The sequence below is a fragment of the Trachinotus anak genome, unplaced genomic scaffold, assembly GCF_046630095.1.
Source record: "Trachinotus anak isolate AG129_WGS33_773 ecotype Australia unplaced genomic scaffold, CSIRO_AGI_Tana_v1 ptg000008l, whole genome shotgun sequence".
In the NCBI taxonomy this organism is placed as follows: domain Eukaryota; kingdom Metazoa; phylum Chordata; class Actinopteri; order Carangiformes; family Carangidae; genus Trachinotus; species Trachinotus anak.
Window position 1 is genome coordinate 23,176,932 of NW_027273859.1, and position 23,537 is coordinate 23,200,468.

Consider the following 23,537-nt stretch of genomic DNA (forward strand, 5'->3'; position numbering starts at 1 on the left):
GTACTAAGTTATAACTTAAACGCACAGTATGTAACTTCTGCTGCTAGTCTCTCAATCAAAACAATAACAAAAGACGGCTTCGGGTGACATCATGAAATAGCATCAGATCATGGGAGTTGTCTTCACCACCATTGCTGTAAGCTTCTCCTGGTTGTGATTTCTTCTGTCTCAGTCATTCAAGAGATTGGTTAGGTGACACACCACATTGTCTCTAAACAGGCAAGTCCTGGCCAGGACTCTTTACTGCATGTCATTCCCCTTCTTTCTGTCACTCTGTACTGGTTTTACTGGCAGCCAATCAGCAGAAGTAACGAATGGACCTGAGGCTTAAAAGAAACAATGAATAAAGCAGTTTCACTTTAGAAATTGGTGATTCACCAGTGCTCTTCGGTGGACACAGGGCATCTCAGAGTGGATGCATGGACATCCATGAGTGGATGGAACCTGAGCTGTTTTCTCTGATAACTTTAGATCCAGACGTCCGATGATTGAAATGCTTCATCTGGTTAAAATATAGAGTTGAAAATGATGAAGGTGCCAAAAGTGTATCTTAAAATGTGGATAAAACTGGATAAAAGTCAGTTTTGAGCTTCTGGCAAGTAACCGCAATACTTTTTTCAATTTAAAAAAAAAAAAAAAAAAAAGTCAGGGGAACCACAATGCTGACACATGCACATAGGGGATATAACATCATTGACAGGCGACCGAATGAAACGGAGCATTACCATGATTAAAATCACTATTTCTCTTTGGGAATTTGTTTGGGAATTTGGGATAATGTGCATAAATCAAAAAGTATATATAACATAGATCTAGTTCATCATTTGTAGTCATTTTAATGTGGAAAGGTTACATAGTAAAACTTTAAGATGCTTTAGGACTGAAAAATTGATTTCATGTATATTAAAAATTCTTTGTTTCCTTTACTGTTCCTCTTGGGGAGTGTTGCTCAGTCTGCAGCTCATATTAAATGCAGCATTTGGATCTTAAAATACAATACATCACATCCCATGCTCTTAGTTTTTGATGGCACATAATAATTACCTTGATAAGAGGGTTGAAGTGCAAGTATGTAGGCAAGTAGACAGGTAATATATATATTTAAATTTCAAGCATTGTGTCAGTGCAGTGAAATAGTGATTGTGTGTGTGTGTGTGTGTGTGTGTGTTTGTGTTTGTATGAATCACAAGTCAAAGGTATGACTCATAGAACAACAACAACAGAGGCATTTATGGGTACAGCATGACCTCCAAGGGAAACTGGTGTTTTGTTGCACTGTGCAGCTTTGCATGCACACCAGGAGTTAATGCTCGTGTGTATTCAGTTTTGTGTGCATACATGTATTTGTCTGTACAGTACGTCTCAGTGTCAAACAGTATATAATTACAGTATATATGCTGATATGGAAAACCTTTAATCTGAGGAAATCAGTCATAATTGGTGCATGGTGCTAAAATATATACCATAGCTGACGATTTTCCATTTTCAACTTACTTTTTCTTAAGGAGACAGTTACACATCCAAGTTAACCCAGTACTTAAGCTTATTATACGTCTTCTGTATCTGTCAGTTCTCTCCAACTATTCCACTCTTTTATCATGGTTCAACTCCACATTTTTGTGAGTTATTCCAGGGTAGACAATTTGTTGAATAAATAGAGCACAGAAAGCATCTTCTTTTTTTGCGTTACCTTTCAGTATTGGCAGATTCTCACAGTCCCATGAGACCCTGGAAAACCATTTGAAACCCAGTGTTACATTTTAAGTAATGCAAGGTAGTCCATTACCTATTATTCTGAAGACATATTATGCTCATTTCCAGGTCCATATTTTCAGGTTATAAACTGTAAATGTTTTCATGTTTGAATAAAATTGCCTTCATGTTATTCTCTGTCATCCATGATCTTAAATGTGAACTTTTTACAGAAACACTACAGCCTATAGGCTTCTTCCGCTAAACAAAATAAAGGTGGGGACATAACATAAATGATCAGGGTGCCCTCCTGTGTGGAATAAATACACCTTCGTATTCCTGAGTGCTACATGTATACATTAGTTAATGATTTCATTTTCTGTTTTACAAAGGTGAGAAGGAAACACTTTGTAGTTTGGTATGCAGATTATTGACAGCTGGGCACAAGAGGATTTACAGCCTCCCATGAGTGTGTTAGGACAACGTGGACTAGTAATCACAGTCTAGCCCACTGCACACAGTGTTTCTGTAAATTATGCAAAACTTTGTCGGAATGCTACTTTTTCATGTTTTGACCCCCACCTGCCCAAATCCGTGATATATTCCAATTAGCTGCCCTGAACCTGTGGATGGTTCAACTGTAGCTGCCAAGTTCCTATTAGTGCGTGCTTTATATTTGTTTTTAAAGTTAATTTTTTACCAAGTTGATTTAGCAAAATAAAATGACATGGATGGACTCAGCCGACTGCCAAAGAAACAGACTGACAGAAACTGTCAGTATGTGGGTGGAAAGTGTTTTTATTTTATATTTAGATATATAATATGTATAATATTATAACACTAGTGGTTCCATGCCTCCACTGAGCTTCAGTTTTATGTCTGAATTGTGTTTCAGGGCTGTCCAGTTAGAATGGGACTCCTGGATCAGTGCTAATGTTACTGTACGGCTAATCAGTAGGTATATGCTAATGGAGCAACTGGGGATGCTGTCAGCGGAGAGAGGAAGAAAGGACTGTGAAAAGACTGGCAGCAGCTGTTAAAAGCTGATATATATTTGAAATAGTTTGTGAAGACTCAAATGCACAAACTCACAGCACACTAGAAAGTTAGCATTGGCAGGCTAGCTTCTCTGCAGACATATTTAAGGGTAAACACAAACCCACCATCACAGTTTCTCACTGAAATAGCTCGTACTGGTTATTGATAATAAGCAACAAAGAACAAGTGTTTTAGTGATATACATAGTTTACGATTCTGAATCAGCACCCAAAGACACAGTAAAGTTGTAACTGCCTAACCAGCACCATAACCAACAATCCCAGCCAGCTGGTGGGAGGTGGTTGCTGAACCTGGTCGCTCAATGAAATGCAAAGTCCAGACATAGAGGATGTGCTCTGGTGCTGTAATATGTTTCAGTGTCGGGAAAGTAGAAGAAAACACCCTTGGACTAAAGTGTTTGGTGCAGACTGACAGCAGGCTTTGGTCTTACAGGAAGCATTTTAACATAGTTTATCTCAGTGTTTAACATTAACATCCAGTATCTCAACTATACATTAATGTGAGAAAATAACAAAAAGCGTTATATGCCCCCTTTAGCCTAAAGTGACAAAGCTACATTATCTCATCTGTGTCATAGAATAGGGCCCTAGGATGACCATGTAAAAGAGGCAGTCAGGAGAAAGAAATAAAAGACATAGTGCTAAGCAGAAAGTGGTTCTGTTACAATCATGCTGCAAACAATAGCAAATAAAAAGTCCTATTTGTCAGTCAGGTCAGTCTGTGGGTTTACACATTTCAAGAAGCCTCTCTGTGAATTATGTGACATACTGTATGTGTAAATTTAGGTTTGCCGTACCAGGAAAGCTGGGTTCTGATCCTTACTGAGTTCGTTTAGTGCCAGGTTACACCCAGTTCATTATAAATTGCATGCCTGCTGTAATGTGCACTGAAGCACATAATTGTTAGCTCCTGTACAGTCAATCATAAAGCAATTGGAAAAAATAGAATATAATTACTATGTACTATGTAGACTGATTGTAGACACTAGTAACTTTAATGTTCTCTATAATTTAAAAGACTCCTAAATTTAAAAGGATCTACATAAAAATGTTTATAAAAAAAATGTCTATACTGTAGGTCTGTTTCCACCATGAAGTGGCTTGGCTGATCAAAGATCTTACAAGAGTGGCATATCTGAGCAGGTGCTATATGTCTGAGTTGTAAGTGCTTTGGCAAAATATTTTGGGGTTTTTTTCTGGATACTGGCTGAAGTCTCTTCGTTGGAAATGTCCTTCCTTCTTACGTGTCCTTGAGCAAGTCACTGAACCTTCACTTCCAGAGGCTTCCCTGCATTTTCAACTCCCTGAGGTGTAAGAAAGGAAAAAGCCAATTTCTCTGCGCTCTCATTGAAGTCTTGTTACACAAGCCAAGAAAGGGTGATAAACAGAAGAAGAAATGATATTCTCTTTTTTTCTGTTTCCTGAGGTCCAGCATCCTTATGCCAGGGCTCCACTGTGCGAGGATCTCACTTGCATTTGCAGTTAAAAATTGTTTTGTATAAACTGAAACATGTCCTCAGGAGCATGTGTGTGAATAAAAAAGTGTTACAAGATTCAGCCAAAGCAGTCTATAGGAGAGGGTCACAAAAGGATAGGTGTAGCTGATGAACACAGTTTAGTCTTTATGAAACCACACCACAATCATTTCTTAACCCTCAGTGTGGTGCCTCCCTAAACATAACTATAAAAAAGTGTAATAATGCTGTACTCGCTAGAAGTGGATGCTATACTCCGTGATTAGCTATTTTGACAGGAACCAAACATGTTGTCTCTGACCATTTTACTGATACATTCAGTATCATTGTATTTGCGACATGCCAAATGCATAAATGAACTACATATTCTGACCATGGAAAAAGTAATCTGAGCCAAGTTACATTTCCATACAAAATGTATTTTCTGTAGCAAATTAGTTGAAATAATTTCTGGGAGCCAGGGTTTGTCTAATAATCAAGAAGCAGTTAAACTTTGTACAATTCTAATAGCTGAACTTTTTTCTTTTATTGTGCCTTGTACAGAGTGATCACTTTCCATCCTCCCTCCCATTTGCTACAATAAAATAAAAAACTGCTTTTTCAAAAGGTGGTATTGTGTGAATGTGCCTACAGACAGGGTGATTTGCCCTTTTTTAGTGGCCATTCCCAGTTTTATATCGGATGCTTAGGTAAAGTGCTAGACCTCATGCTTACTTGCCTTTAGTGCTGTCTTCTTTCTAAAGCTTAGCTTTTTTATATCAAATCCTAACTTTAAACTCCAGGGTAGCATGTGAGATAAAGTGAGTCTTTTAATGAATGAATCACTGAAATCCAAACCAATTAACAGTAAAATGTCACAGCATAAACACACCATCACAGTTTATAAACCTACTTGACATATTTTGCAAGGTGACGATGCCAGATGCCAGATGTCATTAAAAATGCAACCTGTTAAACAACACAGATGTTCTCTCATGCAGAAGTGCATCCTGGGAAAAACATCAGGGAGCGGATTTGTCTTGGCTGTGTACAGCCTTCAACAAGTCTTGTCAATCAAATGCTCTTTGTTATAGATGACTGGGTTTGGAGGTAGGGCCTGGAAATGCTTGTGAAAGTCATGGAATTTGTATGTTAGGGGACAGGTTAGGGTTTATCTGAGAGGAAAGGTTGGCTGACAGTCTGTCAAAGAGTGACAGACTCTGCTTTGTAAATGAACAACTGTCAGCAGGATTACATTCTTTCATGCTGTACCTCCAGATGCTCGCACATCCTTGCTGCATAGTTTTGTGGCCTTGGTCAGTGTTGCCTTGCTTTGTTAAACCTTAGTTACATCGTTTCAATATGTGCCACTACACACATGCATATATCAGGCTTTAGCTCCCACGATGATTTCCTATGGATATTCAAATGACATTAACTGATCTTGATGCTAAATTTCGTTCCTCTGTTCTCCTTTTCTTCTTGTGTTTCTTTTCCCCCTTTCTTCTCGCTTGTCACGTTAGGTCCCTTGCCATTTGGAAACAGTATTAATTTACCACTTGAAGTCCTTCAGCGAGCTGTTCTGTTTTACTGATAATTTGTTGCTTGCTGCGTCCCCACACCAAATCCTCTCTTTCCACTCTCAGTCTGTTCCTATCCAGCTGTTTATCAGTGTGCAATGTCTTTTCTTTTGTTTTTCTCTTTCTCACCCATTCTTACCCTTTGCCTCATGAAGGTCTGTCTCCACCGACTTGTCACCTCCATCCCTCCCCCCGGTTCCTTTCTCCTCTCAAGTTGTTCAACAACCTTTTCTTTATGCTTTCTCTATTTTAAAATTCTTTTTCCATTGTTTTTCCATTTCTTCATTGTGTTTTTTTCTTGACAAGTGTCGAGAAGAAAAAAACAACACCTTGGCTATAGCCTCACCTTTTGTTGTGTCATTCAGCTTTATCTCAGTTTTCTTGTGCTTTATCTCAGAATGGCTCTTAACACTTGACTTTCAAGTAACAACATTTTCAAAAAGAACACACAGCACAGTCTTTTTGAAAAATGAAACCACACTCTTCTGGCCGTGAGGGCTGGAATGCCTGAACCTTTACTTTAGCTTTCTAAGGTAGTGGGGTTGCCATCGTCTGCCAAACCTGAATTGCTGCACTGCGATTCCTGTGGGAAATGTGAGCAGGAGGTTGTGCCGTCAAACGACATGTCACAGGCTGTGCAATAGCCAATGTCAGATAAAGAGGTGATTTTTCATGCAGTTCAGAGGGCACTTGAACATATCTTAAAAAAATAAATAGATTAAAAATCCTCTTTTGCGCACATTGCCAGTGTGCCAGTGGTGGCATGCAGCAGCATAATCTTCCGACATTTACGCTCTTTGTAGTCATTTTTCTCTGAGACTCTCTGGTGAATTTGAGGCATGTAACAGTGTACGACAGTTGAATAATTGAATAAGCAGAAGCAGGTACCGTGACATCAGGGTCTATTCCAATAAACTGTTTCCATCAGCTTTTAAAAGAAAAACTTTTTTTTTAACCACTGTACCAGATTTAGTGAGAAAAATTAATGATATATTTTCTTTTGTTTCAAATTTTCACTTATGTTTTTCACATGTAAATTGAAAATGTGTACATAAAAACATTGGTACTCTTTTCTTTTCCAAACCTCTTCTCTTCATTTCTTCTTTTTTATTATTCCCTCTCTTCATGTGAACTCTGCTTTAATACACTAAGAATGAATACAAACACAGAAGACACCTGATTAAAACACCATGGTGCTTCTGGGTGCTGTGGTTTTTTTTTCCCTGATTGAACTCTTACTGTTGTTAGCATGCTTATTCAAATTTAGCGTTTATGTATGAATTTCTCCTGTAGGTGTGCATGGCTTTGTGTGTGTGCATGTGTAAGTCACAGTAATGGTTGTTGAGGGTTATTAATTCTGTGTCGTTTTCAAAGTGGAAACCTGCTCTGCTTAATCAGCTGCTTCATGTGGTTAGCAGGGCCTCACTGTAAAGCGTATGACTGTGTATATGAAATGATTAATGTCCTCCTGTTCTGAACAAATCTTCTCAATACAGATACAGGATGTAACTTTAGGAATGCACACTTTTGTTGATACATAAGCTTAATGCTGTAACTGCTCTGCAGGATTTCTGTATATTTTGAATCAAGTGAGGGCAGTTACTGCTAATTTTTGAAATGTATTTCAATATTTAATTAGAGCATACGGCATCTGTTACAAGTGTCATCTGTACAGAGAAAAATAAAGAAATAATATAAATGAATAAATAACCATATGTCAAAATACAGTAAATTATGTCAATTTACAATATTATAAATTAAATATGAAGATAATCAAAAAGTAGAAAAGTAGATTTAAGGTTAATAAGTCAAGATGCCTTAAAGTAATGCAAAAAGTGATCTCTAAATGAGATCTAACTGTATAGCACATTGTTCCAGGGGCATGGCAACCGGGAAGGTCCTCATGCCATATTCTGTTAAAATAGTTTGTGATTCTCATGTCTTTAAAATGCATGTGAGAAGATAGTGAACTTAAGCTATAAACCTGCTCCCGCGTGATTTGACATGTTGTAAATAAAAAATTTCTTGTTTTAAAGTCATAACATACATAGCTGTGTCTAGTCGGTCATTCCCCTAAACTCTCCCTCAGAGACTCACAAGGCTATACAGATTTAAACAGCTGCAACTTACCTTGTCCGCAACAGCTCTGGTCTGCAATATCCAACTTCTGTCTTCTATAGAATTGTATTCCCACTGGAATGTATCACCTCTGGTTAAACCTACATCTCTTCAGTTAAAATGTATTTCTGTCCCACTAGAATGTATCTCGTCGAGTTAAAATCATTAGTGGACCATTGCAACATTTGCGTGCAGGGTGTTTTCTTAATATTATGTAGGCTAGCCTATAGCATCGCCTTAGTAGCCAGGGCTGGTTGGCGACAGGGCATTAAAAAAAGGTAATGCGATCACCAAACTTTTTTAGGACAAGATCTTGTCGTGAACACATAGGCTGCATTTGTCAAAATATAGACATTATTGCAGCATCCATAGTCCCCCTTGTGAGCGTTTTATTGATATTCTATCTTAGAGTAAACTGACCAAAAAGAAACTGGAAGAGGGTCCTGTGAGCTTTAAACAACTGAATGGATACACACCAAACAAGGATGGATATTTTCACTAGATGATATGTAGCATTGTTTTCTTTCTTCCTTCCAATAAGGAATAACATATTGTCTGTAAGAAACTCTGTGACAACTCAACTGCTGAGCCAGCAGGGGCGTCTATACCGGGTAATACTTTTATCGCACAGGCTACGAGCGGACCACTCTAATAAATCTCCACACTCACCGAACAGAGAGAGGAGCCTGGGCTACGTGATAGTCACAGATGAGCCAACATTGTAAGACACGGTTACAGCAAAGGGAGGCTTACAGGGAGGCGACTTTTGAACGATTTAAAAACAAAGATAAATCTGTTATGCGCTGCCAATTGTATTAGGTGAAATATGTCGTCAATTATACTTGGTCGGCCGTCAATATACCTGGGTGACCCGCCCAAGTAAAGTCTATGTGTGGGAAACCCTATTATTGAAGCCCTGGACAATCATCAGCATTGGACTGCACTTTTGACCTATTTGATTCAGTCAATCATGATATTCTTCTGGATAAACTATGCTCAGTGGGTGTAGATGAACAGTCCATTAAATGGTTTTGGAACACAAGTGCCTTACTGTTAGCACAGGTATTCCACAAGGGTCCATTCTCTTTTATTCACCATATACACAAACAATATCTTCTCTGCCAGCCCAAACTGTAATGTTCACTTTTATGCAGATAACACTATTATATATACCACTGGCTCTTCTCATAATCTGGTCATTCCAAATTTACAGTCTGCATTTGATGCATTTCAGATCTCTCTCATCAAACAACACATTTTAAATTCTGGTGAAATTACATGTATGCTATTCTCTTGATCACCTAAGAGTATCCAGCCCGCGGCCCATATCCAAATCCGTTCATGGTCAGGAAATTGAAACAGTTGAATGTTATAAATATTTGGTCGGAGTCTGGGTGGATTCCTGACTCACTTTTAAGACCCATGTTGAACACATATCAAGCAAGCTAAAGATACAATTTTGATTTTTGTATAGAAACAAATAATTTTTCTTCTGCTAGTTGAAAGACCATTCAACAATCTACAATTCTATATGCTCTTGATAATTGTAATATAGGAAATATGCATGTTTCTCCCACCACCCTGAAGCCTCTTGACGCTGTGTATCATGGAACACTGTGCTTCATCAAAACTGCCCAGTTACCTCTGTTCTCATTTAAATACAGCACTTGCAATGTTAGGTCACTGGAAATTGTAACGTTGGCTGTAGCTCTTGTTTGCACTGAACTTGTTTCAAAGATGTTTCAAAACCTACACTGCATACGAACAGAATGAGCTCCAAAAAAATATGAAGTCACACTCTCATATTTCACCGTAACATTTTAAAAGGTTATACTTTGCACATGCTTTTCTTAAATGTGAAAATGTATAATGTATTTCTGCGAATTCTGTGTGTCTATTTTCAGTGTACAGTGCATCCGGAAAGTATTCACAGCGCTTTACTTTTTCCACATTTTGTTATGTTACAGCCTTATTCCAAAATGGATTAAATTCATTTTTTACCTCACAATTCTACACACAATACCCAATAATGACAAAGTGGAAAAAGTTTTTTCAAATATATTAAAAATAAAAAACAAAAAAAATCACATATACATAAGTATTCACAGCCTTTGCCATGACACTCAAAATTGAGCTCAGGTGCATCCTGTTTCCACTGATCATCCTTCAGATGTTTCTACAACTTGATTGGAGTCCACCTGTGGAAAATTCAGTTGATTTGGAAAGGCACACACCCGTCTATATAAGGTCCCATAGTTGACAATGCATGTCAGAGCACAAACAAAGCCATGAAGTCCAAGGAACTGTCTGTAGACCTCCGAGACAGGATTGTATCAAGGCACAGATCTGGGGAAGGGTACAGAAAAATTCCTGCAGCATTGAAAGTCCCAATGAGCACAGTGGCCTCCATCATCCGAAAATGGAAGAAGTTTGGAAGACCACCAGGACTCTTCCTTCCTTCCAATCTGAGCGATCGGGGCAGAAGGGCCTTTGTCAGGGAGGTGACCAAGAACCCGATGGTCACTCTGACAGTGCTCCAGCGTTGCTCTGTGGAGAGAGGAGAACCTTCCAGAAGGACAACCATTTCTGCAGAACTCTACCGATCAGGCCTGTATGGTAGAGTGGCCAGACGGAAGGCACTCCTCAGTAAAAGACACATGACAGCCCGTCTGGAGTTTGCCAAAAGGCACCTGAAGGCCTCTCAGACCATGAGAAACAAAATTCTCTGGTCTGATGGAACAAAGATTGAACTCTTTGGCCTGAATACTAAGCGTCATGTCTGAAGGAAACCAGGCACCGCTCATCACCTGAACAATACCATCCCTACAGTGAAGCATGGTGGCGGCACATACTGTGTGGATGTTTTTCGGCAGCAGGAACTGAGATACTAGTTAGGATCGAGGGAAAGATGAATGTAGCAATGTACAGAGACATCCTTAATGATAACCTGCTCCAGAGCGCTCTGGACCTCGGACTGGGGTGAAGGTTCATCTCTAACAGGACAGCGACCCGAAGCATACAGCCAAGATAACAAAGGAGTGGCTTCGGGACAACTCTGTGAATGTCCTTGAGTCACCCAGCCAGAGCCCAGACTTGAACCCGATTGAACATCTCTGGAGAGATCTGAAAATGGCCGTGCACCGACGCTCCGCATCCAACCTGATGGAGCTTGAGAGGTTCTGCAAAGAAGAATGGGAGAAACCGCCCAAACATAGGTGTACCAAGCTTGTAGCATCATGCTCAAAGACTGTAACTGCTGCCAAAGGTGCTTCAACAGAGTATTGAGCAAAGGCTGTGAATACTTATGCACATGTGATTTTTTTTTTTTTTTGTTTTTTATTTTTAATATATTTGCAAAAATTTTAAGCAAACTTTTTTCACTTTGTCATTATGGGGTATTATGTGTAGAATTAAGGTAAAAAAATGAATTTAATCCATTTTGGAATAAGGCTGTAACATATCAAAATGTGGAAAAAGTGAAGCGCTGTGAATACTTTCCGGATGCACTGTATGTCAATTTCTAAACGTGTCTGTATGTATAAACTGTATGTTTATTTTGTGCACAGATCTCTTTCCCTTTTGAGAAAGAGATCCTGATCTCCATGGGAACACCTGTTTAAATAAAGGGTTCAATAATGATACTGAAGCCTATTTGATGGTGAAATAGGCTAGTTACACTCACTCCAATCATGCATGTCCCTCTCACTGAGTAATTAGAAAGTCCCTGCTCACTTGTTCCCTAAGGAGGACAGAATTCTTGTTTTCTTTTTTTTGTACATATTTGCAGATGAATTAATTAACAGGTAATATCTGCTGTAGTCCTTTGACACTTCATCTCAAACTCTCTCTGAAATACTTTCCTTCTAACACACACACACACACACAGAAAAGTACACACTCTAATCCACAAGATTAATGTTTTTGTTTTTCTGACATTTTTTGTGCTAAGATCTCATTGCTGCGTTTGTGCTGTGACATCACTTTCAGAGCAAATATAAACACAAACACACCGAAAAACCCCTCTCCTTCATCCCACCTCTGTGTCAGTGTTTGTATTAAGTAAATGTCCTGGGGGTGTCTAGAGTCTGTGATCTTCTCTGCTTTAGCAAAATAATTCACTGCACCTTTTCCTCTATGATAAATATTCTCTTCCTTCTTTCTAAAAAACTAGTTTCTTGTTCCATATCTTTTGAGCTCTTTTATCTGCATTTGTCTCCCTTTAAGTCTCATTCTTAGTCTTTTATACATAGACTTATAAATAAAAACTGAATGGATTCTGTAATAATATGCACACAGGCTTCATCACCTGAAGCGACAGTCCTTTGCTCGGGCTAGGTGTTTGACAGGCCTTGTGGGGGAAGGTCAGCAACCACTTCAGAAGATGACTGGGTCTGCCAGGAAGCCTGAGCAGCATCAACACACTGTGGGCATAAACACAAATGTCTCTGAAGAGAGTTCAAAACAAGTGTCAGAGCTGCAGGAGTTGCATGATGCATAAAGGGTCACAAATCTGTAATTGAGATGAGGACTGCAAGAAATTAAAAAAAAGCACAAGATGATATTCTGCAGGTAGAATTGAGGCTATGACACAACAGGCTGGTGAAAGCGATGAACCAAAGCAGGACTCTCTTCATTTCCCTACTCTGACACCACTAAAGGAAAGGAGAAGCTGAGTCACCTTCATGTTGGGAGATTACAAAGGTGACTTGTGCTGCCTCGCTCAGGCAGTGTATAACATGTTTGCCAGCCCACTCACCTTCATACATGGACCAGGCAGGAACATTAACCATATGTTGTAAGCATGGAGCTCTGGAGCACATGCTGGGCAGCTGCCTCTTGGCAGCGGGAGAGAAATGCTGCAGATGACAGGCATGGTCAACCCTTGAGGGATTTTGCAGAAGCCATTTACTCAGGTATGAAAGGGAAGAATCGGCTTCATCCCTCAAAACACACTATCACCTTTATCATTGAGGAAAAATTAATGTATTTGAAGTTGGTTTGGATCCAAGGTTTTCAAACTGTGAAGCAAGCTGAAAGAGACAGGCGTATGCTGGACTTGTCTGGGCTGTTGATTTGGTCTGTTTATCAACACACTCAGATGTTAGAGCCGGAGCAGTGGATGTGATTCACAGCTTATCGAGGCTGTTAAGCTAGCCACTGTAAGCCACTGAAAGTGCTTGCAATTTCTGTCAAAAGTCATACCTCTTCTTTGAATCATAACTCAGTCAAATAGAAACAAATACCTCCAGTGTCAATTGTGACTAAACGTCCATCCATAAGAAAAAAACAATGCTTTTTATAATTCCAGAACTTGCCAGAGAATCATTTTTTCAGTTTCAGTTCAGTTTAGTGATAATTGTCTACATCCATGTCCACACTGCAAACAGAAACTGATAATTGTCAAATGGCAAATTTGTCTGACAAAAAATATAACTATCTGCTAGAAACAGGACTGAAATTGTAGCCCCCCCAATGTAACAGAACGCAATATTATAATTCTTGTCTACATCCACATTGTGAGGCTTGTAGTAAAATAATATATTGAATGATAATCACCCAATGCAGAAATAAGACAGAGAATAATAAGAGTGGCAACATCCATATATCTTAACCTTTTGGGAGTACAGTGTTGGAGGAGCTTGGTTGTCTCAATTGCGTCTTGATTGTGGGTGGGTGGGAGGGTAAGACGACCTGCAAAAACATGTGCACGAATCCTGGCCTCTGCAAGGGACTGGTAGCTGCTGGACTCAGAGAAACAACTGAAATCCCCCCAGCATATGTTTTTGAAGAGCACCATTGTATGTGTCCACCGAGTAGGTTGTCTCGCTGGAAGGTTGCTATTCAGAGGAATCTTGTGGGATATGTGGTAGTGATCGGTAAATCAAACCTGGAGAGCTAGCTCCGCAGAGCCAGTGAAGTGGCAGAGAGAGAGCCTGAAGATGGCTATGACTCAAGTTGGCCATCTGGACAGAAGCTGGGTCCTGATCAGCCTCAGCTGGGTCCTGGAGGTCGATGTATGATGTTGAAAGACCTGAAACACGAAATTATTCTAGGATCAGTGCACTGTGATCTTGCAGACACAAATCTACTGTATAGTTTATTTAACCGTCCTATTGTGTGAGGGTTTAAATATGCCCCGTTTTCAAATGTAGATGTGTGAAACATTTCTTTAATTTTTTCTGATCAAAAGAAGACTTCCTAACATATTCAACAGTGACCGAATAAATACATGAAAATACATTTTGGTCACATTTCTTTTTTTTTTTTTTTTTTTTTTTAAAATCCATGTCCAAAAAAAAAAAAAAAAAGTTACATCTGTGGTGTTATGGGTCAAATTTGTCTAGGTTGTAATTATTTGCTGTTTATGTAGCGAAATTCACTGTAAATGTTGCCAATGAATAACATGAATAACAAAAACAAAACAAAAATAATAGTCATAAAATCCTAAAATAGTATAAAAATATTGTGTAATAATATTCGAATCAATTGTGTTTGTGCTATGCAGCAAATATGATCCCATTAGCACCCCACCATCCCCCCAGTTGTATAGCAGTGTATGGAGTTGGAATTTTCTCATGCTTTATTTCGTACATCTCACCCCACATCTGGACACACACACACACATTTCATTCTCACTGAAGTGTTGAGAACAGTTACAAAATAATCAAAATGACCCAGTGTCCCATTAGGTGTGCAGTCTCACATGACAAGACAAGACATACATTCGGCCGTTGACCTTTTCATATCACAGCCTACAGAAAAAGTAATTATTGACATGACTACCATGGAAGTGGGACCAGTGTTGGGAATAGTTGGAGGGAGGTAGACATATGACATGTTGATACTTGCTGGGGTATAAAAAACCACCTCTGGTATATGGGACGCTGAAAGAGGCCAGGCTATTTTCCGTGGAACTACAGCACTTCAGACCTTTCATATTTTTTTCAAATCGACAATCGGGAGACATGATTGGCTCGTTGCGAGAAGGACAAACTATCACCCATAAGAGATGTCTGGAACAAATGGGTGGGATGCTTGCCACAGGCCTACAGTCCAGGACCCGAGGTCATGCTAGATGAATGGCTGGTCCCATTCAAGTGTCAATGTCCATTTAAACAATACGTTACCGTTAAGCTTGGGAAATATGGCATTAAAATCTGGGCAGCTTGTAATACAAGGCACACTTATACATATGCAAATATATACAAGTATACCTTTTGCATAGGAAGATATGTGGTCACTTTTGACCCATAACATAACCTATGTAATCACTGCTCATTTTAACATGCAAGTACAAGTACAAACAATATTTTGTGTGTTTGTTTATCACTAGCCTCTCATGGTCTGATAATATATTTGCCTTTTTAAGCAATGAAATATAAGCATAAGCTATAAAATAGATCAGTTGTACCTGTTTTAAACTAAAACGATCTGTACACTGTAAGTTAAACAAGATCTAAGGTACATAAATGATCAAAGGAAGTTTCTTAGCAGATAAAACATTTTACTGGATGATAATTTCCTCTTCTCAGTGCTTGTTAATGAATTTAAAGGTGGGTCAAATTTGCCCTGACACACTAAAGGTGTAAACCCCTTTCTAACACACTGGGAGGGTTGATAAGCATCTTGTCTATCTCACCCTTCTTTTCATTTCTCATTTTGTTTTTAAGAAATGTAAAGGGAAAAAAACACTTTAGAAACACTTTTAAAGCACACACAGCATGAATGACAATGATAAAAAGCAACTGTAAAATATTGAATTAAGTTTAAACTGCAAATGAAATTAAAAGGCTGTATAAACCCAGTTTGTTTTAAAATCCTTGTGTCACACTGCCTCACTGTTACTCCCCTGCACCTCTTATTTAAAGATAATAATAAAAGACACAGGAAAAAGAAAAATGGGAATATTTCTCTTTCTCTTTCATTACTCCTGCTCTCCAGGATTATCTGATTTCAAGGTGACTGTGGTGATATCAAGACTGATGTTTGTGTGGCTGAACTTTCTCTCCTCCCTGTGTGCCAGACTAAAAATAGGTGCCACTACAGTATAATCCAATAGACAAGACAGGCGTGCAGATGCAACCACACACACACACACACACACACACACACACACACACACACACACACACACACACCTCTGACTCTTTGACTTAAGAAAATTTATATGGGAAAAAAAGCTTCACTATAAAATAAAAGGCAGAGAGGGGGAGAATTACAAAGCTTCACTGTGAGTTGTCATTGGAGGAGAAAGAGTAAGGAAGAGAGGAATATATAGAGGAGGAGAGGGACTAGGGGTGCAACTTTTTCAAAAAGTTGAGCTCAAATGAATTCAAACTAACAAGTAATTTGAATTCATTTGAGTGCAACCCATGTAATGCAAGGCAGAGAATGCTGTGTCGTAGTTCATGGGCTGCCTCCTTCAAAGTCTGCGTTTCAGTATGGATGATGTTTTGGTGATGATAAGGAAGACAGAAACAAAACTGATAAATCTGGATTAATTAATTTTAAAGCTGGACTGTTGGACTTTTAGAAATAAACCTGTTACATTCATGTCTTTAACAGGCAAGTTCACACAATGTTGATTGAGCCTATCAGTGCCAGGTCAATGTAGATGATAATTCACAGTACAGCAAAGTTGCAAATGTGGTGTCTGTGACATTCCTGCACTGGCTAATCAGTATCAATACGTCTTACATCAGTCACCAATGATTGGTTTGTCACAGCTGAAGAGGGTAGCAGCCACAGAAGCTAGGAGTATGATGGAACATATGCCAAAAAAAGAAAATCTCTGGAGTGTCCAAGAAACGTTTCTGATGCTCTGGATATAGAAGAAAGTTGTTCAGAGGAAGGATTAAAGTCTAAAAAGACAGTGATGACATACGTCATAAACACGCAATGACATCGTTTGTGTAATTACTGTCACTGCCACAGGGGGGAGACGAAAGTACTGCACTGCATATTTAAATACTGGCTGGAATACAGAGGAAAAAGACAAAAAGAGAAATAACAGGAGGCCGGTGCATGGAGGAACAGTGACTGGCAACGTAGTTCTTTATGCTTTGATGATTTGATAAATACATTAATAATAAAGCTGTAATGGACAGAGATAATTACTCTGGTTACTTTTCCACTTTTCTCGCACACACACACACACACACTCACACACACACACACATTTGCACTCAAGATCTTTAATAGAATTATTTGTTGTCTCTTTTACAATTATTGTTCAGTCAAAGTGAATCAAACCACCTCTTTGCAAAAATATCACTGAAAATAGGCAATTTTCATCCCTAGGTTTGATGCGCTAGATTTCCCTGAACGGTCAAACCTCAGGTTGTTGACAAAAATCCATAACAAATTCACCAAGAACTTTGCTTCGACTGGGTATCAATACACTGCAATTTCAAGGTAATGATGCTGAGTCAATAGAGTATTTTTGAATTAAATAACATGCTACAGTATGTTAGCTTGTTCTGTAGTTTGCAGCTAAGTATATTTATCATATTTTATCTTCCAACATACACACACACACACACACTCAAAAGTCAGTGGCCTTTTCATTAATAATAATCAGTAGATTTCTGTATGTGTGTGTGTTTGTAAAGTCACATTGTATAGTTTTGTGTTAGTGTTATAAATTACCGTCTACCTGGATTTGGAATTTTGGAATGAGCAATAATGACGGTGTTGGTCATTTTTCTATTACTCTCTCGTTTCCTCTCCTTCCTCCTTCTTGTCACCTCCTTCTCTCTCTCTCTCTGCTTTTAAATTTCCTGTATTTTCCCGGCCTTTTCCCTGTCTCTATTGTTATTCACTGAGTGTGCTCTATGTGTGTATGTGCATGGGTGCGTGCCTTACTGGTGTCTATGCATCATTCCAATGTGTGCGCCACTTTTCCCAGTGTGTTTGTGTGTATTATGCCTGCAGCGATGCGTGACTAATTTAAAAGCTGGTTGTACATTTCCCCTTTAACAGAGAGGCCAGAAAGCGGGGCAGAAAACACACACACACACACACACACACACACACACACACACACACACACAAGGGGGGAAATACACAAGGTTGGAAGACACATTGATGCACATTGTGACATTTAGGGAACAGACAAACATCAATATACAACAGACACAACAGGACACACTGTAATGAAACACTGCTGAAGCAGATTAGTTGGCTTTACTGGCAGAAATGATCATTAATGGGTATCCACTGTGTGTGTGTGTGTGTGTGTGTGTGTGTGTGTGTGTGTGTGTGTGTTTAAGCAGCGATAGAAAGAAAGAGTCCATAGGTCCAAAACAGAGAGGGATGGTGAAGGATGGCAACAAGTTAATGGAGCATTTGCTGTCATCATCAAGACATTCATGGTAGAGCGCGGTTTGCTCACTCACACACAAGAATACAGCTGGATGCACCCGCACATGCCCACACAAGCAGTGTCAAACTATTTGTGAACAGGTAATAAAGAGTTGAAAGAGGAAGGGAAGAGTCGTGTAACTGTGTCACAATGTTTACCCCGGCTGTGACTGTGCGTGTATGTGGTAGATACTGTGTTCAGCCGTGTCACTGGTGTAAAAAGCCTGGAAGGCAAATTGAAATCACCGCTGAGAAGAACTTAAATATTCCGCTGCTAAAATTTAAAGGCACATCCCAACGTTTTAAAACCCCACCTCCATGTCTGTGGTGGCAGGGTGCAAAGTCAGTCAGAGCTACATCTGACCGGTATTGTGCAACAATAAACATTTATTTACAGTAAATATTGTATATGACAATAGATGTCAGGAGTGATCGGTTATCGCGCTGATTTTTTTCCCTTAAATGAAATGTCCCCTGGAGGGAGACATTTCATTTATTTGCACTTTGTATTCTGCACCACCCGCCTCTCACTGCTGGCTCTCCCACTGCAATCCTTGTGAGTGATTTGCCAATGGGATCAATCAACCCAGCTCATCGCTTTCTATGTGTTTACCATTAATGCTGTGTTGTTGTTGTTTTTTGTGTCAGCCAGTTCATAGCAGGACCCAGAGAAAGTATGTGCAATATAAATTTAATAAATATAATATTTAATGATTAATACATTTTACACATCTGAAAAAGTTATAGCATAGATAGAGGTTCCTAAGTTTTTCAGTGGTGGCAGCACTCGCTAACTTTGCCAGTCTTCAGTGGTAGGAATGATGATGCGGCCTTCCCTGTGAATGAAACAATGTGCTGGTTGCACAACACATTACATGCCTCATTCTCCCTGTTGAGAAGAATAGAGTATAAGCATTTAAACAAGACAATTATATAAGTGACCCAATAAAGCCACTGAGTTCAATGGATAGTAACATGAACAATAAAAGTAAAAGTTTTTAAATGAAAAGTGCGTATTTACACTGCCCAATCACAAAACTAGTCTCTGATGGTGCAGCCATCAATGCAGTGCCTTTTGGAATAAGAACTACTTTAGATTTATAGCTGTGCTGTCCTCAAGTCAGTGAATCTGGTAACACTGTGGTGTGGAGAGTACATTTCTCCTCAGAGGCGTCTGGACTTTTTCTACAAGTAAATGAGAGAGAAAAAAAAAAAACAGATGAAGTCTCTGTCATGATGCAAACCAGCTACCTTTGCTACAACAGTTACAACAGTTTCAGAATTGATTTTCTGATAGAGCATTTACTTCATTTATTCTCCTCCACTCCACTAATTGCCTCCTCTAAGCCACACCTCTTGGCCCCTATCTGTTCATGTATTTCCCCATATATAACCTCCAATATTTCTCCATCAGTTTAACATCAGTTTAAAAAAGACGCAGCTCCTTCTTTATTTCATCCAACCATGCACGTCTAAAAGGCCCACTCCTCTCACTTATCCTGTATCACCTCTTATGATGATGATTTATCCTTTATCCAGCCACCAGCTTCTCTACAGCTACACCAACACTCCACCTATTCACAGTGGAGGGGCTACTGTATTTTGGGATATTAGGGGATTTGTCCTGAAGTCTAACATACATTTTTTCAACAGTGATTTTATCTATGATGTTGCCCGTCCTGATATAAATTAGTGGGTTGATGATTGCGAGTTGCACATAATGTAATGAGTATGAAGCAGAGGACTGTTCTGAAAGCACATGCTGCATATACAAACATTTTTGTAGGGTATGACTTCCCTGAAAATTGAAGTCCAAGTGTTGCCTGAGAGACATTACCGCTCTTAGGTTGGCAAGCGCAGAGTGCAATGGATGTTGTTTCAAAGAATAATATACTGAGGCTATTTTCCTCACACATTACTTATTATTAGGGACCTCACATCTTGTAATAAGTGATATGCATAGAAAATAGATGCTACTGCTGCTGTTGTTTGTTCCTGAGGCACAAGCTGAAGCTAATATTTGCCGCACTTTCCTGGTTATCTCAAATACACACTCTTCACTGAGCTTTGGGAGAAAACAAACTTGAATTTTAGATGTGTTGACTTGTTGACATGTTGATCATGTGGTGTAGCGCTGTAGTTGTAATTACTGTACGCCCGGGCACTGCTACATATGATTTCATAGACTTTAGAGAGACATTAGAGTGGTCAGGAGAAGGGTGGTGCTTTTGTGCAGATGTGTGTGTGAATGTTGAATAGGGTCGGCTCAATTAACTCACACTGACACCGCAAAGACAGCTATTTAACATAATTATGATGAAATATGCAAACGTGGGTGTCAACCTCATACTGTCAAAATGTTCTGTGCTGAGCTCAAAAATTGCCAACTGTCAATCACATAGAAATCATCGGCTCACATCACTGTTCCTTGGACGGGTTGCACCAAAGCCTCATAGTTTTAGATAACCTATACTGGAAGAGATGTACAAATGACTTACTAGCAAAAAACTTCTCAGCAAATACAGAAGAATTAGTTTTTTTACCAGATGGGCTGGCAGCTGTAAAATCTAAAAAAGTGTGGTGGAGGACACCTGTTATATTTCAGTTTGCGGATTAATAGAGTATTAAATGAAAATTTCCTTGAATTTGGAATAAACAGTAACTCAAGCACTCAAGCACTTGGGGGCTGGATGACATGTTTTACAATTGTCTAGTGGTAACCATGAAATCTGCACCAATTAGTTTTATGTGTATATTAACAATGGATTAAATCACAATGTGTAATTATGAGAGGGGTTCCTCTTGGTTAGAGACCCAGAGGACTTGAATATCAGATTCTAAATGAAAACTGGCAACTGTTGCCTAATATGTTTGTCATAACTGTTTGTTTCACTGCCCCCACTTGGCAAAAATAAAAAAATCAATTAGCACAACATAAAAGAGAATATGATGATTTCTCCCACTAGCTCATATTTGTGGTTTTATGTTTTATTTTCTCTTAAAGCTGAGATCAGTAACTTTTAATACATTAAAACTACAGCAATTATGACATAATATATATGTGCAGGTGTATAGTCCAACAGTGATGCTAGGTGTGGTCAGAAACACAACGGACTTCAGCAATTCAGCCAGTGCTAACAATTAGCTGATCTGGTGATACTGACTTAATGTTCTTGCCTGAATCACAACAACAAGCTCCATGTCACTAATGTTTGTTGTTAATTGTCATGCTAACTATACAGTTCACTAGGTTATCACAAACTCCTCCAAATATACAGTATATATATATATATATATATATATATATATATATATTTACACATCATGGAATCCAAGGTGGCCAGAGTGAGCAAGCTGATTTGGGCAAAGGGCTGCTTGCCTCTTCTTCTCAAATCCATTGTGTTTCATTGGCTTTGAATTATATATAGTCACATTTAATGATCTTGTGGCTTTAAATGACCTAAAAGTTGCTCAACTGAGTTTGGCAAAAGTATTGAGTATTTTCATTTTTGTCAAGTCTTAAACCAAGTTGCCAAACAATGGATCAAGACCAACAGATTAAAACTGAAGTGGAGACGTACCCACAGATACTACAATGAAACCCATGTTCACATGTTATTGCATGTCTTTATTGTATGCCACTGCAAAGAGGTGAACACATGAAATACCTCGGCCTATGGCTTGACTGTGAACCCTCATTTAAATGTCATATAGATTATCCTGTGAAGAAAATTAACCGCGGTAATGATGTTCTTTAATGCTCCACAAACTGGTTTTCATTTACTAGAGAGGAAATAAGAAGCTGGTATTACAACTCATTTTACCAATAAAGGACTATGCTGATGTTGTGTATCAGGCCCTATCATAACTCATCATTGTACAATGTCTGAAACTCTTAGTTTGCCTTCTCCCATCAGAAGCATGTGTTGACACTGGCAGCAGTTTATTTTCATACATATACATTTCAATCACCCTCACAATTGAAAATAGTCTATGTTATCTTTCTCCTGTAATTATCAATTGAGACACTTTACACAGCTCTTTTTTTCCAGTCCTGTAGTCTCCAAGTCAAGACTAAGATCACCTTTATGTTTAAAGCTCCCCCTGATTGGAATAATCTACCTGTTATTATTGCTTCCTCCCTTTGTTCAAAAATGCCCTGTCTTCTTATTATACGATCAGTAGTACATGTCAATAATAACACCTCCATAATTATGTTTTATAACTTTACTGACATTAATGCTTTTCTATTATTTGTGAATCACTGATCTGCTTGTATACACTTGAAATATGATTTTCCTGATTTTATATTATATTGTGTTATTTTTAGTATCATTTCATTATCTTGTTATTTCAGTCTTTGTAAACATCCTGTTTAATTGTGTTTATATTGTTGTTGAGGAGCTCCTCGTGATAGTACATCTCCTAATAAGGAATTTCCATTTTATACGGAACAAAAATATAAGCACAATGCTTTAGTTTTTATTCAACTTTTTCATGAGTTGAAATAAAAGATCTAAGATTTTTTTTCTGTCCACACAGAGTTTATTTCTCTTGAATTTTGCTATGTATAAATCTGTGTTATTGAGCCCTTCTTTGCCAAGATAATCCACCCACCTGACAGGTGTGGCATATCAAGATGCTGATTACATGATTATTGCACAGGTGTGCCTTGGGCTGGTCACAATAAAAGCCCACTTTAAAATGTGCAGTTTTATCACACAACACAATGCCACAGATGTTCCATGTTTTTAGGGAGCCTTCCATTGACATGCTAAGTGCTCACCGGAACTGTTGCCTGTGAAATGAATTGGTCAAATCACTACCGTAATTGTCATTTCTGAGAATTTGGCAGTACATCTAACCAGCTTCACAACCACATGTAACCAGCCCAGGACCTCCACATCCGACTTCTTCACCTGTAACGTTGTCTAAGAGCCGCCCCCCCGGACAGATGATGCAACAGTTGATTTGCACAATCAAAGAATTTATACACAAACTGTCAGAAACTGTCTCAGGGAAGTTTATGTGCGTGTTTATCGTCCTCACCAGGATCTTGACCTGACTGCAGGTAAATGCTCACCACAGAGCAATCCAGGTTTTCACTTTTCTAATGTCAGCATTGTGAACAAAGTGCCCCATTGTGGTGGGGTTATAGTATGGTCATCTATAAACTACGGACAACGAACACTGGTGCATTTCATTGATGGCAGTTTTAATGCACAGAGATACCATGATAAGATCCTGAGGCCCCATTGTTGTGCTATTCAGCC